At 40.0% G+C, this 16,992-nt stretch overlaps 1 protein-coding gene across 3 annotated transcripts in view; it reads left to right on the top strand.

Annotated features, from left to right (window-relative positions):
- The first annotated feature begins 2,187 nt into the window (after positions 1-2,187).
- Positions 2,188-16,992, top strand: part of LOC138064607 (LHFPL tetraspan subfamily member 2 protein) — a 129,027-nt gene continuing 114,222 nt past the window's right edge. Inside the window, exon 1 of one of the 3 annotated variants that reach the window (XM_068928009.1) lies at positions 2,188-2,354. The gene's annotated coding sequence lies outside the window, so the exon portion shown is untranslated. Of the gene's footprint in view, positions 2,355-2,441; positions 2,508-16,992 lie in introns of those variants that run through there. The other 2 variants (XM_068928006.1, XM_068928003.1) reach the window with 2 other exon arrangements.

Genomic DNA, 16,992 nt, shown 5'->3' with positions numbered 1-16,992 from the left:
CCTTCCAGTTTCATGTTATTAATGGACCAGCAAGGTTCTAACACATCCTTTTGAAATGGCCTGATCTATCTGTTTGGGAATACAGTCTGATCTTAAAGTAATTGTGCCATCTATTACAAAGACTAGCTCAAAGTGTATCTAAAGACTGGAATGCAAGCGGTTTCGTAGCTTTGGCAAATTAATACGTCAATTACATTCATTTTGTATTATCAAATAATGTTCTGACTGCTCTGTTTGTTTGAAGTCTCTAGGGTTAAAATATTCTTTAAACAGAAGTTTATTTTTGGACAGGCCTACCGAGTCGTCTCCTATTGTATGTTAAAGTAGCTACTCTCTGAGGTCAAAAGGAGTTCAGCTTTACAAAGATACCCTTATTTTGTAGAAATGGAATCTTCAGAGTCTTTAATAGGAACAAACAAAAATATCTTTAGTAAAACTTTTTTTGAATGTTTCAAAAGATGACTTGTCTGGATTGAAAGGGGAAAAGAAATATAAGGATACAAGTCTGGACAATAAACAAAGTGTATTTTCAGTAAGTCCAGTTAACCGTATATATGTTTTGAATGTTTCTGCTACACAAGTGTTATTACTGCTTATTTGTTCTGCTTCCTGCTTGTTTCTTCCTCCTAAACCTACATACTTAGGAAAATATTAACTGGCTTTTGGTTTTCTGAGCAGCAGGCACAAATTACAAAGAAGGCCTGGATCCAGCAAGTGGACCTACTCAGATGGTCTGTGCCTCTGCGCAGACCCGCTGAAGACTTTGGAGACACCAGCTGTCAGCAGGGCCTGCCCGCACGGTTCTCTCCGTGCTTTCAGAGAACGGAACAGTAATGCAGCTCTCTAAAAAAGCCAAAAACATAGCTGCAGGTAAATGAAAGGTAGCAATCTGATAGCTATGAAAAAGAACCCTTTGCTTATTCCCCTGAGGAGGACAGCTTTAGCTGCAGCAAAGCAAATTTTACATTGGTATAGTAGTTTGTTTTTCCCCTGGAGAAAATATTTCTGAGATAGTCAAAGTGATCTATTTTATTTACCCACTTAGTGGCTGGTTTATCTATTGCAACTGCCAGTTCCAATCTAGCAAGTGAAGCTGCCTTTGAAAAAAGCTATATGAAGTTAGACACCTGTCACCCACTTGAAGCTATCAGTATATTGCATGAGGGCACAACAGCAGGGAAGAGCACAGGCGAGCAGGGACATGTCCAAGCCTAAACCATGATTTTCTCCGCAGGTATTTGCAAATGCTTTAAATGAGTTTTGCTGCTAGTAGATTCATATATTCTTGGAATTAGACATCTTAAGACACTTTAACAATTACAAAATTCTTGAAAACCTTGTGTCATCAGAATGCTGCTTTGAAACTGGAAGAATGTTAACTAGGATTTTAGAGGGAAACTGCTAGGGAAGGACTAGTTCTGAGTGGAAAGCATTTCACAGAGAAAATACAAGCCTTGCTGACAATTGGAGACAATTTATTGCAATGTAAGTTGTATAATAATTATATTTTTTCAGAAGATTAAGATGAGCAGGAATGTTCGGAAATGGGGGAAGTTGGTGTTTAGCATTCCCACTTTGTATTTAATGCTTCTTCTAAGACTAGGTCAAATGGAACAGTAGTTGGTGCAAGAGGCAACAGATTAACTAGTTGTTTCTATTAATTACAAAGATGAGCAGTAAAATATTTAATACTGGGCTCGATATTACCAATCTTGCAGGTCAGTGCCAGTTCTCAGCCACGTCAGTTGGAGGAGGGAGGTGAAGGAAAGTTGTTTTTTCACACCAGCTTGATTATGGGTGAACGTGTCGTTGCCGTGAGAGGACTACTGTCAGTGGCTCTGGTGCCAACACGCGGGCCCGCAGCCGTAAGTACCGGACGGCGGGAGCGCTGCGGTTCCGGGCGGCCGCGGCAGAGCAGCGGGCTGCCCGCGGACCGGGGCAGCCGAGGGGCCTCCCCGCCGCCGAGGCCGCCGCTGCCCGCCACCGCGGGGCGCCGCCGCACCCCGCCGCCCCTCCCACGACCCCAGCCCGGGCACCCCCGGCGCGGGTGGCGGGAGACGGCGGTGTCGGGGCGGGGGACGTCAGTGAGGGGCCGGTCCTGGGCCGGGCAGAGCCGCCGCGCTCCCTCCCCTCCTTCCTTCCCGCCCGCCCTCGGCTCGGCTCGGCTCCCTCCCCTCCCGCCGGCCGGAGGCAGCCGGGTCGCGCTCTCCGGCTCCCATTCCTCTTCCCTCAGTGAATGGTCGCGGCGGGAGCGGGGGCAGGGCGAGCCCGGCGGGGCGCGGGCCGGCGGTGGCGGGAGCGGAGCGGAGCCCCAGCGCGGAGCAGCCGCCGGGAGCGGGCAGCGCCCGGCGGAGGTGAGGCGGCGGCGGGCGGCGCATCTCCATTCATCGCCCGTGGGCCTGGGCGGCACAGGCTGTGAGCTCTCCTCGGGGAGAGGGCTGTGGCCGCGGAGCGGCTCGGGGAAACCTCCCGCGGGGCTGTGAGCGGGGCCCGGGCACGGCGCGGAGGTAACGGCGGGCTCTGCGGGGCCGGCGCAAGTCGCTCGGCGCCAGCCCGGGAAGCGGCGGGCAGGACGGTGCCCCGCCACGGCGCGTGGCCAGCCGGGCAGGCCCGCGTGTCAGGCCGGCGGCGGGGCGGGCGGTGTCGCCGTGCTGCGCCCCTGCGGCGGGGGGTGCCGCCGAGCACGCCGCGCGTGGCCCCGGCAGGCCGGCCGCGGGGCTCGGGCGGCGGTGGGACGGTGCCTCTCGCTGCCTCCCGTCCGCGCGCAGCGGCGTCGTCGGGGCGGCCGTCGAGTCAGCCCAGGGAAAGCGCTCGCTGCCGCCATGCCCGTGCCCGTGCCCGTCCCGTTTCTGGGGGAAGCCGAGCTGCCAGGAGCGGGGTGGGGGGTTGTTGGGGGCGCCGCCGCGCGTGGGCCAGCGGCTGCGGGGCGCCGGGCCGGCCTGGGCGCCCCTCACCGCCCCGCTGCCGCTCGCCTGGAGTCTCGGTGCGGTGCTTGAGGGAAAGAAATTCAAAGCTCGCCTTAGCATTTTGCTTACTTTACCTCCTGCCTCCCGTATATTTTTTCTATTCCCCTGTCTTTCTGGGCTTTGCTTTTTAGGGGGGCTGTTTATTGTTTGTTTTTAGGTTATAGGATCCTTCAGGAAAGGGAAAGAAGTGCATGGCACGAATATCAGTAAAGGTTTATTTGTTGTGCTAGATGTCTTTCGGAAGGAACTTAGTGACATTAATGCCGTTGTTCTTTTTAAGATGGCAGAAATGTGAGTCCATAATTTAAAAGCTGTGAGTGTGTTGGAGCAATATCAAATAAAACAATACGAGCTAATAGTGTTGTGTTCTGACAAGTGTAAGTACTGCCAATAACTGGCGGCAGAGTGGATTTCTCCGTTTCAGTAGGTTTACACTGAGCCAGAAGTAAGCATACTAGACACTGTGAATGTGCAGATCCTGAGGAGAGATTTATTATTAGGTATAACTGAAACAATAAAAAGCTCTAGCTGATCTCATCTGGAAGAAAATTTTATTTATATCAATTAAAAGTTTTAGCTTTCTTAGGAAAACATTCCTAGGCGCTATTACAGATACCTCAGTGAAAATGTGGGCTCAGTCCCAGTCTTCCAGTTGGTTCTGCCTATGCGAGCATACACCTGCTGTTTTCAGTGGGGTTTGGTCACAGAAATCGTACAGAGCTGTGACTCATTGAGCCCTTAATATATATGGTGCACAAAGAATGATTTATTAGGAAGTATCCGTGGCACTAAATAAGTCAATATCCCCATTTATTCTTCAGAATAAAACATGCTATAAAACCTAATCTTAATTAATCTATGGCTTTTTCTTGAGTATTTTCTTCTGTTCATTGTTAGATGCAGGATATAGATCATCTGTCTGTTCTACTATGGCAGTTGGTAATAAGAGGATTTTATCTCAAACAAAGTTTATGGGACTATTTATTGATTTATTTTTTTAAATTACATGTGATAGTTGCAACCGCTACAGCTTTAGTCACATTGCTGCTTTCTTCACAAGTCTTTTCTGTCTGGGTCATAAGTTAGGTTTAATCAGTACTTAGAAGAGTGCCCACTTAGTCTTTTTCAGTTAATCATCTGTTTTTAGTAAGCATTCTGGGAAATGTTTGGGTGATGATGTACCTGCATATCCGATAAGCCACAGCAGTGTGTTGTTTTTTTTAAGAACATACATTACTAGGACTGGATATGACATTTCTATAGAAGAATGCTATATTCCTTTTTTCCTATTTAACCAATGTTAAGTCCTCCACATCATCTTAGTCACCCTTCATTGTATTGTGCTGGTAAGTTTGCAGCAGGAACACTGAGGGCAAAACTGAGGCCAGTAACTGGAGTGATCCTTTTTCATGTTCTGGTGTGTAATTGTGAAAATTGCTTGTGCTGTACTGCAATACGATAGAATAATGATATATTAAATGTGATGTCCTATTGGCTCAGTAGAACCTTATTTGGATCAGAGGTGATCTTATAGTTGGCTTCAAGCAAGAAACCTAGGATTTTGTTTTGCATATTTCAGCAATGTAGACATTATTATTTAAATGATCGTTGCATCAAAAGGAGGATTCATTATTTTTCTGAGTGATATGAAGCATACACAATTATTATTCATCAAACTTTATATTTCCAGCTGTTTTTACTGTTAGACACGTTCACCATCAACTGGATGACTCCAGAATTAATGAGAAGCAGTGGACATGAGCAGGCGCTGTGCTAAACGGGGAGGGATGGTAGCTCTGGTGGAGCAGCTGACTTGCTCCCTCCTTCACCCAGCTCTGTTTCTAGCACCTAGTACGTTTCTAGTTGTTTACTGTAGGCAACAGGCAGTTTCTAGTAATTTCCTCCTCAACATTTTAAAGCCAAATCGTTACAGGGCAAGAGGAAAGCGAAGAAGCCTCCGTACGCAGAAACAGCTAGTAAAGTGGCTAGGTTTTGCCCTCGCTATGCCTTTGTCCTAGACATGTTAAGTGAAGCTAAGAGAGAAGGCGGTGAGGGTGGCTACTTCTCTGTCCCTTGCTTTTTCCTCACTTGTTGCACATGCATGCGCACATATGTGCAGGTATACACACACCTGGCTTCTCCTGTTGGCTGAGCGGTCTCACCATACAGCCTGTGGGGAGAAGAGCAAAGACCAACTTTTGAACTGCTACTAGTTTTTGGCAGTGAGATAAGCTGTTTTGTGTCCCCATTCCTATCTCCCCATCAAGAGGGCCTCTCTGTGTCTTCCCGTTTGCCTCTTTTCTCTCTGTTTTCAGCTCCTCCCTTCCCCCACAACAATTCCTATTTCTTTGCTTTCTGCCTAGGGGATAAATCATTCAGGGTATCAGCATTTTGAACTCACTTGGGAACAGGGGCAGAGGTGATGAGCTGCTGGAAGGTGTTACTGACTCTCAGAGCCCTTTCTTTGATGTGGAGACAATTGCAGATGTGATTACAGCTGACGAGTCTGTTAAAATGATGCCAAAGACCTTTGTTTTGCCTGTTTCTATCTTCTGGTTTTCAAATTTTCACAAAAATAGACAGGATTCTCCCAGGTGATGGTGCCCAAACTGGAAATGTGGAACTAGTAAGATGTGTTATTCCAAAATTATCATACTACATACCGATTAATTTTTGATTAAACTGAATATGGAGCCTTAGAAAAACAAAGAGAAAAAGCAGTCTTGTATTACTTGTCATATTACATTGCTGGAGAGTTATGGTCATATACTCTGAAAGCTGTGTAAATAATAGCTCTATCATTTTGTTTTTAAACAAACTGTCCTTTAGGTAAAGCAAATTATTTCAGTTATTTTAATGATTTAATGATCTGTTATTAAAAGTAGTTAATGCATTTTGAAAAATATTTTACTGCTGATCTGAGATCTTTATTTTTTAATTGTTTGTCATTGTGTTTGGACTGTAGGAAGTCAGATATAAACCACAGATCAATATTTTATCACCAGTTAATCAAAGAATAAAATAAACAATTTTCCTAGAAGTATTGTCCTAGAAGGTATTTTTGTGGAAGGTAATTTCAAAGAAAACAAAATCCACAAAGGAAAACAAATTAAACAGTAAATTTGCAGTAAAAGCCAAGTACCTGACTGCAAATGTGCTGAAACTATGTGAATGGGTCCCAAATATACCTGAAACTCTGAATTCAAAGAACACACCAAGTAATTGGGCCAATTAGATTTTTAGGGACTGAGCATCAAATCATAGTAAAAGATATTTGGGGATTGTTGTGCTGTTGACACAACAGAATCTAGTTTCTAATTCAGTAAATCTAACACCCTCCCCTCCCCCTAAACAAATGAAAAATCATTTACAGTCTCCTGCTAAATAATTTTCTCATTTTCCTTGTCGTCTTATCCTGGTAATCATACTGGCTTACTTAACCTGGAGCTCCGTAGTGAAGTTAGATGTAAACTCTTGAAGGGAGTTCAAAAGGTTTGGACATAGCTGTGTGAACAGAGTGCTGTTGTGACATTTGTTCCTTGAATTCCACTTCTAATTCATGTTGGTTTAAGTGTTCTTGGTTGGGGAAGAAGGAGTTTGAGGGTTGAGAGCCAATGATGAAAGAATGGAAACTTAAATGATAAACTATGAAAATGAAGTATTGTACAAAGAGAAAAAAACTTGTCTTGGAGAAAGCATTATGTTGTGTTGCAACCAGCTAAAATGACCAAAAGTAATAAAGCAAGCCAGAAAACTGCAAGACACATGAGGAAACCTTACTTTAACCTGATTTTTGGGGGTCTTATTTTCATTTTCACATTTATACAGCTTCTAGTGCTAAGGAAGGCTTAGTGAAACAATGCTGCTGAAGCAGCCGTACAGCTTCCTATGTCAATGGCATCAATGTCCCATTTCAAATTATTTTGTTTTAATACTGTTTTGCTGTCTTAAAAACTGGAGATATTGTTAGATTCATATTTTATACGTGGAAACTATCATTTTATCAGTGATAAAATGATAAATGATAAATGCCTTGTTTTGGAATTAGTATGAGTTCATTCAATTTGGCATTCATTTGGCTAACGTTGCATATTCTATGTTTGCGTTCTCATGCATTATTTATGATAATTCACCCTTAACTATGTTAATGCTGATGCGATGTTCAGTAGGTAACAATACTTTTGTAGATGAAATCGTTTAGTAGGTATCCACTTTAACAGTACAATTAATAATTTTTTTAAAGTTGGGCTGCAATTTGTTGGGCTTTTTGTCTTACAGGAATCTTTTTAATCCCAGGTATTTCCTAGGTTCTTCTGCTGAGGTACCTTAAAAAAAAAAAAAAAAAAGGGTTTGAGCTTGGTGCTCACGATTATAACTTGGGCCTCGTCTGAACCAAACATTGCACTATTTATTAACAATCATACAATTTTTAAACCAGCTTCAGTCAAGCAGTGGAACTTCTCTAGGTAGACGAGGCTTTGGGTAGCTGTGACATAACTTTATTCCTTCAGCTTTGAGTTAAAATCCCTTAAACCTGTTTGGAAAGTATTACCTCTGATGTGGTAGGATAAATTCAGTCTCCATATTTGATCTTCTCTTGAGATTGCAGACAGGGTGCCAGTTGGTGCCATCTGTGTTTATGGATTTTGTAATAGTATTCACCAGGAAATTATCTGAAAGCCAAATCAATTTACATAGGTCGGTGAATTGCTGTTTGAAAGGTTTATGCCTAGGATCACTGAAAACTGGTTTGTCAGTTTGCATTGAACTTTCATTTCTCAAAAACTAGCCTCTCTAGTTACATGGTGGTGCTAATGCTCTGTTTTTATGCGCTGGCAAATGCATTTGAGAGCACCTTTATTTTAATGGTTGCATATTCTTGTTTTTGTTTCTTAGCACATGCGTATTGCTTTGATATGTCCTGTGCAAACAGTAATTTTGGGGAGGAAAATCTGTAACAAAACATATAATTTCATATATAGTGTGGTGGTTTATTCCTGAAACACAAATTAACTCGGATATATGCAGTGCTGTATGTGTATGTCGCTGTTCCTGCAGTAAAATATACACATGTAAAATACAAGGTGTTGCAGATGAGAATAAAATTTGTTACCTGTCTGGAGTTTAATAGAGTAAGATTTGTACAGAATTTCAGAAGGTAGTTCCTTGTGTGCAGAGGAATACATCATCTTTCTGGATTTTGTGTATAAATATTTAATATTTATGAATTGTAATTATTGAACTCTGCCTGTAGTATTATCAAAGGAAGGCACCTTATGCAAACGCTATAGTCTTCTCAGTATTTTATTTTGTGATGTAAGCAAGACGGTAAATGTACATAGTTACCATGACAATAGCAGTTATTACTGTCTTTTAGAACAGAACAGGCCCCTGATAACACCTGACCATCATTCTGCACAGCCAAGTCTGAATAATTTAGAGTTTACAGGAAAATTCTGGTTGAAACTGACCTGTTGAAAAGGGAATTTTAAATATAGGTTCTTTTCTAAATAAGGTAATATCTTCTTGTGTGGTTTTTATATGTTGAGATTAGTTACATATATTTGAATTTTAAATGGTCATATTTGTGGATTTGTTTCTATATTTAAAAAAATTGTTTTAACTTACAATTTCAACAGTAAGTGGTGGGCCAAATTCATCATGATAATTAAATTATAGTTTTATGCTTAATAGAAAGTTTATGCAGTATTATGCCTTCTCTCTCTCTCTCTCTCTCTCTCTTTTAAATATTTCAGTAGTACTTCTACACTGATTTTCAGTACGGTAATGGTCTGGTGTGGTTTACCTTTCAAGAGTTAACAAAAGTGTAATTAATTTTTCTCTCTGCTTTAGTTTTTCTTTGTACTGCCAGTACATGACAGACAGCTAGAGTGCAAGATTTTCCACAGACTGCCCAGCTGATTGCTCTGCTGAGGTGCTAGATAATTTAGCAGAGGCTGCCAGTTTGCAGAAATATCTATGAGGCTTGTGTTGTGCATACATGTTTATTCAGTCATTAGTCATGATCATGACTGCATAAAATCAGTGTAATTACCTTCAACCAATCTTTATATCCAAGTGACCCAAACCACATTCCATGACAGCCCTGACAGCATGAATTAGAGCTTGCCTTTCATCGCAACCAAATTTGGAGTACTGAAATATCCAGTCTTTCTTGACTGTGCTTAGTGCAATAATGGGACATGTTAAAGTGGAACATGAAAGTTTAAAAGAGAGTGCAAATCTGAAAGAGAATGCTCTAACCCATTGGTGCTCAAGTGGCTCGTATCAGCAGCATCTATGTAGTTTTTCTGTTGCATGGATTGCACAGTGGATGTGCAATCAGGATGCCTCAGGATGCACTTTCAGGATGCCTCAGGCCATGTGCACATATCCACTGCACTGCGTAGGCATAGTACGCATCTGCTTCCAAGGTATGTTTGGAGAAGGCCTGGAAAAGGTCAGATCAGAGGAGTCCATGCTTACCGCACAATTCATCTAGCTCTTGGCCACTCCTAGGCTTTTTTTTTTTTTTTCCCCCTACAAGCTTTTCAGATGCAGGCAGGGAGAAGGTATGGATGAATACTTTTTGTGTGAGCAGCCTGCTTGCAACCTCATTTTTCCAAGGCAGCCCTGTAACTCTTTCTTGTTAAATCACTGGAAAAAGGAGATTCTGCCTTAGATTCTGGGGACAAGATCATAAAAAGATGGAATGGGAAGAGGCCTTATGAAGTTGCCTAGTCCATTCCCCTGTCTCAGGTTAGGATCTCTCTATCTGTCATGTCTGAGTTGTTCTTAAGAGACTCAGCAGTCTCCCTCACATCATCTTGCCGTAAGAAAGTTTTCTTTTCCAGTTGTCCGATTCATACCCTTCTCAATGCTGCTTAGCACCATAGCTACTCATTCTGCATCTATCTTGGACAAAGAAAACCATTTTTTCCTTCTTACAACAATATTTAATGTTTCTTCTTGCCTGTCATACCCTGTTTTTTCTTTAAGCTGAATTCTTTGTCTGACCTCATAGGTGCTGTTTTCTGTACGTCTGCTATTCTTGTTTTTCTTTGGATTGTCTTCCATTTCTTCACATCTTTTGAAGTTTTCTGTCTGAATTAAGACTCTATTCCACTTGAGGTATTAGTGAAGCTGAATAGCATAGAGTGGGATGGATATTGGACAGAAATGTATCATATCTACTGGTACGTTGTTCGTCTTTTTTGCCACTCTGTGACTCTTTTTCATGTTTGGACAGTAACCCACTGCATTTTTTTCCGAGCACAAATATTGTAACACATTGCTCGCTCTGTTAGTTTTACAGCTCGTTATTCCTGCCTATATGTAGCATCTTGTGCATGTCCTTACTGAAGATGACACTGCTTTTTCAGAGCGTTCCTCCAGTTTGTCATTTCGAATTCTCATCTCTTAAAACTGTCTGCTAACATAACAGCTGACTTTATTCCATCCTACAGGTCCTTCCTGAAAATACTGAAACAAATATTTTTCAGATAAAAACCTTGCCTTAGAAAAGGGAAGAATTTTTAACTAAATCTCTTTTTTTCTCCTTGAATGATGCAAGTAGGAGAGAAAAATAGATGGGAAAATTTTAGGCCAAAATATTTTCCTTGGAGAACAAATGATTTAATTTGGCATGGGTTTTGAAGAATCTGAGAAAAGAAAAATTTACTGTGACTTCCAATGATCCCATAGACTGGAGAAAGCAGTTCACACATATGTTAATGCTTGGAGGGAAACTTCATTTCTTCTGAAGTCTTTCAGTTAGTTTACAAGTGATGGACGTAAGATTTTTTTTTTTGTTTTTCACGAAAAAATACTGACCTCCATCCTTGTCTATTTCAATAATGTTAACACTAGGCCATTGTGTAATTGATGCTCATTGGAAAATGTAGTTTCAGGGATAATAGCTGTAGTTCAAAAAGTACAAGTTGTGTCAGACAGAGGAAAATAGAAGGGATACACTCTGGCAAATTAAATAGGCATTACAAACACAGAAAAATAGGTTAAGAAAGAATTTGAGGATTAACCTGAGAAAAGCATCAAAATTAGTAACAAATTCTTCTTTAGACACCTCAAGGAGCGGGAAGTCTGTCAGTGAGCCTGTAGGGCCCACAGATTTTCAGGGAATAAAAGGAACATTCAGAGAAGGTAAGGCCCAGTAGAAAGGCTAAGTTTATTTTCTGATTTTCTGTTCACTGTGGAAGAATTTGATGGAGGTTTCTGCACTGGAGTTCTTTTTTATGGGAAACTCATTAGAGGGTCTCTCTCAAATTAAAATGCTGGCAGGAGATGCAGAATAACGGACAAAAATGAGCAATAACAAACTGCCAGATTCAGATGGTATTCACCCAGGAGTTCTAAAGAAACTCAGAAATGAACTAACTGCTAAATGTGGTGAGACCTTCTTTAAAACACTTTGTTAATGGAGGACTGACACTGGCACATGTGTGGCAGTTTTGAAAAGATTCTAGGGGACATTTGGGAAATTACAGACCAGTATGCCAGATGTCTGTAATATGCATATGTAACAAAATGTAAACTCAGTGGAAACATATAAAATATGACATACCGAGGAAGAGATAACATGAGTTTATGAAGGGCCTCATAAACCTAGAAGCACATAGGTAACAGAAATCAAGTTGATTGTTAGGCTGCTTAGATTTCAAATAGTCTCTTAAGGAAAGTAAGCTGTTATGGGGGAATCGTGAAGCTTCTTTTAAAAAAAAAAAAAAGGGGGTAGAAGGAAATTGTCACAACGGAAGGAAGTTATCAGTGGAGGTGCATATTGATCTATTCTAGAGTTTGCTAATGCTGAAGTGTTATTTAGGTAATGAACGCATGAATCTGTAGAAATGCCTTACAAAATCAAGTAACCTGGCAATAAAACAGTATATACAACTCAATGTTTGTAGAAAAAAGCGGTGAGGTATTGGGGAAACAGGGGAACAAACCTACCTTTTCATGTAAAGTGATGGGTTCTGACCAGACTTATCACTTGGATATAAAATCTTTGCTTTATAATAAATAGTTCCATGAATATGTCACAGTCAAGAAAGCAATCTGAATGTTAGGAATCTGGGTTTTTCTGACTTTTTTTTTTTTTTTTTTTAAGAGTACAGTACAAATCTACCATTTGAATCCGTGGTGTACTCACATTTGGACTGCTGTGTGCAGTCCTGAACGACCATCTCAAAAAGGATCTAGTAAAACCAGAAAAGATCCAGAGAAGTGGTGCAAGGACAGTCAGAGAAGTGTTAACACTTTTCATACAGAGTTAAGTCAATGAGGAAAATAGACAACTGGGGATGCAACAAAGTTTTATAAAATCATGAATGGCATGACTGGGCTGATAGGGATCAGTCGTTCATTGTCTCTCCCAATACGAGAACTAATGTGCCTGTAAATTAAACTAACAGGTGTCAGGTTCAGAACAACAAAAAGATGATGTTCTTCACACACGTATCATTAAGTTGTGGAACTACACAGGATGTTGCGGGTACTAAAAATTTACACTGATTCAAACGGAGACTGGACAAAATGAATGGAAGAAAAAGTCCATAGAGGATTATTAAATACATAAGCATGACCTCTGGCTTTGAAAGTCCCTGAGCTGCAAATTGTTGGAGGCTGGAGAGTATTTGGGGAAAGTATGACTAAATGCTTACACTATTCTTATCCTCTTCCCCAGACATCCGCTTTTGGCTGCTCTTGGAGACAGGGGTACTGAGCAGAAGATTTGACCTGGCATAGCTGTTCTTAAAATTTTTTGTTTGTCTTTTTAAAAAATAAAAACTCAAGATACACTTTTCTGTGAGTTAGCAGTTCAGGGTAGCATCTGCAGATCTTGCACTTTATGGGCCAAAAGCCTCTTATTCATTTTCTTTATAATTTAAGACAGAATTACATTTAAAAAAAAAGAAAAAATTGCCATGAACATTTGTCTGTGTCCTGCCAGTTGGCGTCAGCTACAAATTATGTTTCATTTCAGTCATGCTAAACTGCCAGATGAGATAATACACATTGTCTCATTTAGAGAATCTAAACAGCTATGCCTGTAATCCTAACTGTATTTTGCTGATTTAATTTCTCCAACCCTTGTGTGAAATTTTATTTAATACGGAAATTTCTCCTCTGTCTGCCCTTCCCCCGTCTATTATAGATGCATTTTACCTGGTGACATGAACACAAAAGATGCAATATTCCCTGCAGAGTTAGAAAAAAGACAGAAAGCTCCCAGATCGCTGATCGAGACAGAAGCATAGAGAGAGGGAAGCTGTGTTACTAATTTTTCTACAGACACTAATCTACTAGATTACTTTAGAGTGTTGATTCAATAGTACATCTTTAAGGTACTCACAAGCAGATAAAAAATGCATAACCACATTCTGCAATTATCTAGTATAAGCACACCTTGTCAGCTGAAATTTTAATAAGTTAACTTTGTGTTAGTAGGTTTTCTGCTATGTCAGATATTGCTTGTCTGTACAGCTCTGAGAATGCCAGACCCGGTATTGTTTGTCTTCCTTCAGCTGGTGTATGAATGCAATATCCTGTGCTCTGGCAAACTTAACGTAAATGGGACTGTGTCCACACCTGCTCGGGGTGTAATTTGGATTGCTTGGTGACCATTCCAGATGGTGATGTTCCAGATGGTAATCTGGCGTTAATGAACATAGAGCCATGTGTTGCACATGCATTCTTTACTTTTATGTCATGTATTGATATATTTAGCACACTTTTGCTGGGTTTTCCAAAATGGCTATGCAGGTTAAATTAACAATGCTTTTTACTCTAGCCTGTATCTGCATGCTTCTTCATGACTTACCACCTACGTGTTTCTTATATAGCATTTTTGTAGCAAATACTGGCTTATTCTGTGCATCCTTTATGTTAACAGTGGTTGAATTCCCAGATTATCTGGTGCTGATGTGCTGCACACAGGTTTAAAAAGAAATGAATCATGTAGGTATTATGAAGTTTCCTTCCAGGGTCTTTGTAGTCTGTTCCCACATCTGCCTCTGAAGCAGATTGATCATACTGAAACCCCATACAGTTTACACTGAAGCGAGCTATATTGAAGTATGTGGCTTTGGAGGTCGGGAAGGCAGGATTACACAGAGGTCTAAAAGGTAGTATTTAGGTTTATGTAGGTGAGACGATTGAAGTTTGTTGTAAAGAACAGTGAGTGCTGTTTTGTTATTGTTGAAATGTATATATAGTAGCTACTTTGATCTCTGCACATTGAGGGAATGTTAATTAATATTACTACAGCAGAGTTGTTTTTGACTACCTTAAGAATAAACTGTAATAAACCCCAGAAGTAGTCTTATGTTCAAATGTCATCATTTGATACTTGTAAATATTTGAACTCGTAATGTGTTTGCACATAGCGAATACAGTTCTGTTCTCTGAAGTTTTATTAAAGCTGTGCCAAATGCAATTAGTCATAGTCAACAGTATCACAGCTGTGTATTTCTGAATTGACGAAAGAAGATCAAGTTTTCTTCTTAGGCAGGAAAGTGGTCCAGCTCTTCTGTTGCACAGAAATACTTTTGTATGGACAGAGGAAAGTTTAGCCGAATGACATGGATCATTGACTGACTGTGCTTCTGAGAAGCGTATGAGGTAAAATTAAGCTACTGCTTAGATACCTGCCTGTTAGCTGATGAAAAATGCAAGGTTCTTTGCCAGAGAATGAGGGAATACAGCTGAGAGGCTCCTGTGCTAGATATGATTTGTGAACACAGTTCAAAGGAAGTCTTTTTGTTTTTTCGGTTTACCCTTTTGCTACTCAGAGTTATGCTGAAAAAGATAGGGGTGAAAAAAATGGCCCTTTATCTATCTATCAGTCAATCAATGTGACTGATCATTGACCTCAGATCTCTTATCTGTGATAATGATTCTTCTTCTAAATCTTTATATAACCAGACCATATTTATTAGCAGAAACCTGTTAGACACTCTTTTTGGATGTTAGATTATGGAAGGGAGACGATTAATTAAAAGATACTCCAAAGAAGTCTTGACTACCATCCTTTCCTCCTGCAGTAGTCACTATCATCATAATCAGTAATAATAAGACACATCTACCAAAGCTGTCACTCACTATTGTGTTCTTCATTCTACATTATATGGTTCCTAAAGATGTCAGCAACTTAATCAAATGCGCAAGAAATTTTAACAGTTTCATAAAAGATTAATTTAATAACCAATTAACAAATCTTTCATTTAAAGTTCTTCGTTCTGAATCCTCATCTGTGGCCATAAGTGTTCTCTGCCAAGGGATAGTCTACATTTTCAGGCACTGAGCTGATATTTATTGCTTCACTTTCCATTCACATTTGCTCTTAGAACTAAACAGAATATAGTGTTTTATTGAAGAATTTTTTTTGTAGTGAGGATAAAAAATTAAAATATGCCTTATACAAACTAGGTAATTTGGAAAATCAGTGTGTCCCTTTCTGATCTACTTTCCTCTACCAGAAAGACTGAACGTCAAAATCAGTGGTCTTATTACTCACTTATGTTTTTCTGTATCTGACAATGTGAAAGGTTATTTATATGCACTGTTAATTAAAATGTAGTGCACCAGGTCTTTGTCTGTCTGTGGGCTGAGACATCATCAATCAGCTGATGGGAATAGTGTAGCCATCTTTGCAAACGTACATAATATATTCCACATTATCTCTAAATTCCTCAGACATTATGACCCAATTTAGGAAGATGTTGGTCTGATAAGCGAAGAATAGGCAATTATGGTCCCATTGTGTAGTATGGTAAACCAGCTTGTGATGTAGGGAAAAAAAAAGCTTTCTGATATTTATTTTCTGTGGACTGGCTTGAACCTAGCCCTCCTCCTCAGTCAAGATCTTAAAAAAAAAAAAAAAAAAAAAAGGTGCTTATTTGCCATTTCTTTTTTGGTTTAGTTTTCAAGTTATTTTCCCGTTGCTTCTTGCAAGGCCTCAGAAGCTCAAAACTCCATTATTTATCTCCCTGTTCAGAAAGGAAATATGTAAGGTAGGGTCATGGGTGTGTGTTTTTTTTTTTTTTAAGAGTAACCGTAGGTAATAAAAATAGCTAAAAACATCACATTAAATAATAGCAAATAAGTACTGACTTCATACTCAAACACTATCTAGAACAATACTGCATGCAGGGCATTGTCCTCATAAAGAGCAGAAGGGATAAAAGTTCTGAATGACTGTATGAGGCTGAGTGCAAGGGCTTCACATTTGGACTCCTAAATCTGGACTTCTGCTCCTTTGCAAAAGCCACAGACCTTCTCCTTTCCTTTCTCTTCAGTGTTTTTCTTTAAGCATCATTTTTAAGGGTGTAGAACTGTCTGTCATGTTTGGATAGCCATGGACATCTCTCTTTCACTTGTGAGAAACAAATATCATAACTCCTAATCTGTGTTTATTTCATTACCAAATTATAGAAGTAGTCTATTTGCTGGTCTTACAGTGAAATTAGTGTCGTCTTTAAAAATAATAAATGTGCCTATCTACTGCTTCTGTCTGCTGTTCACAACTGGCAACTTCATAAGGGTATCTTTGCTATACACTACAATTTCATTTTGCATACAACTGTAAACTATTTGATACCAGATGACCAGTTATATTCTTATAACTCTAGATTTAACTAGTTCAAATTGAATGTTTCTTTTGTTGTAACACGTGCATGCTGTTACTGTATTAATGGTTGAGTAACGTAGTAATAAACTTTGTTTATGAACTGAGAGAGCAATGAAAATTGCTGTTCAGCCTTGTCTTTAGTGGGTAGAGGCTGATCCATGTTTTAAGCCTGGTGAATCTTAATTTTGTCTATTCATACTTTATTTTAGGGTTATTGACTTTTTTTCTTTTTTGTCCTCATGTGACTAAGATAAAGACTTAATGGAGAAAATTACTACATATGGATATAGTCAGCCTAAACCTGTCTGTGCTGCAAAAACTGGGTCTTTTTTCTGAGAAGTCTGCATTCTCTCAGAGTGGAATAAATGATTCAGTATCTAG

The sequence above is a fragment of the Struthio camelus genome, chromosome Z, assembly GCF_040807025.1.
Source record: "Struthio camelus isolate bStrCam1 chromosome Z, bStrCam1.hap1, whole genome shotgun sequence".
In the NCBI taxonomy this organism is placed as follows: domain Eukaryota; kingdom Metazoa; phylum Chordata; class Aves; order Struthioniformes; family Struthionidae; genus Struthio; species Struthio camelus.
This window is presented reverse-complemented; position numbering and strand designations above follow the sequence as displayed.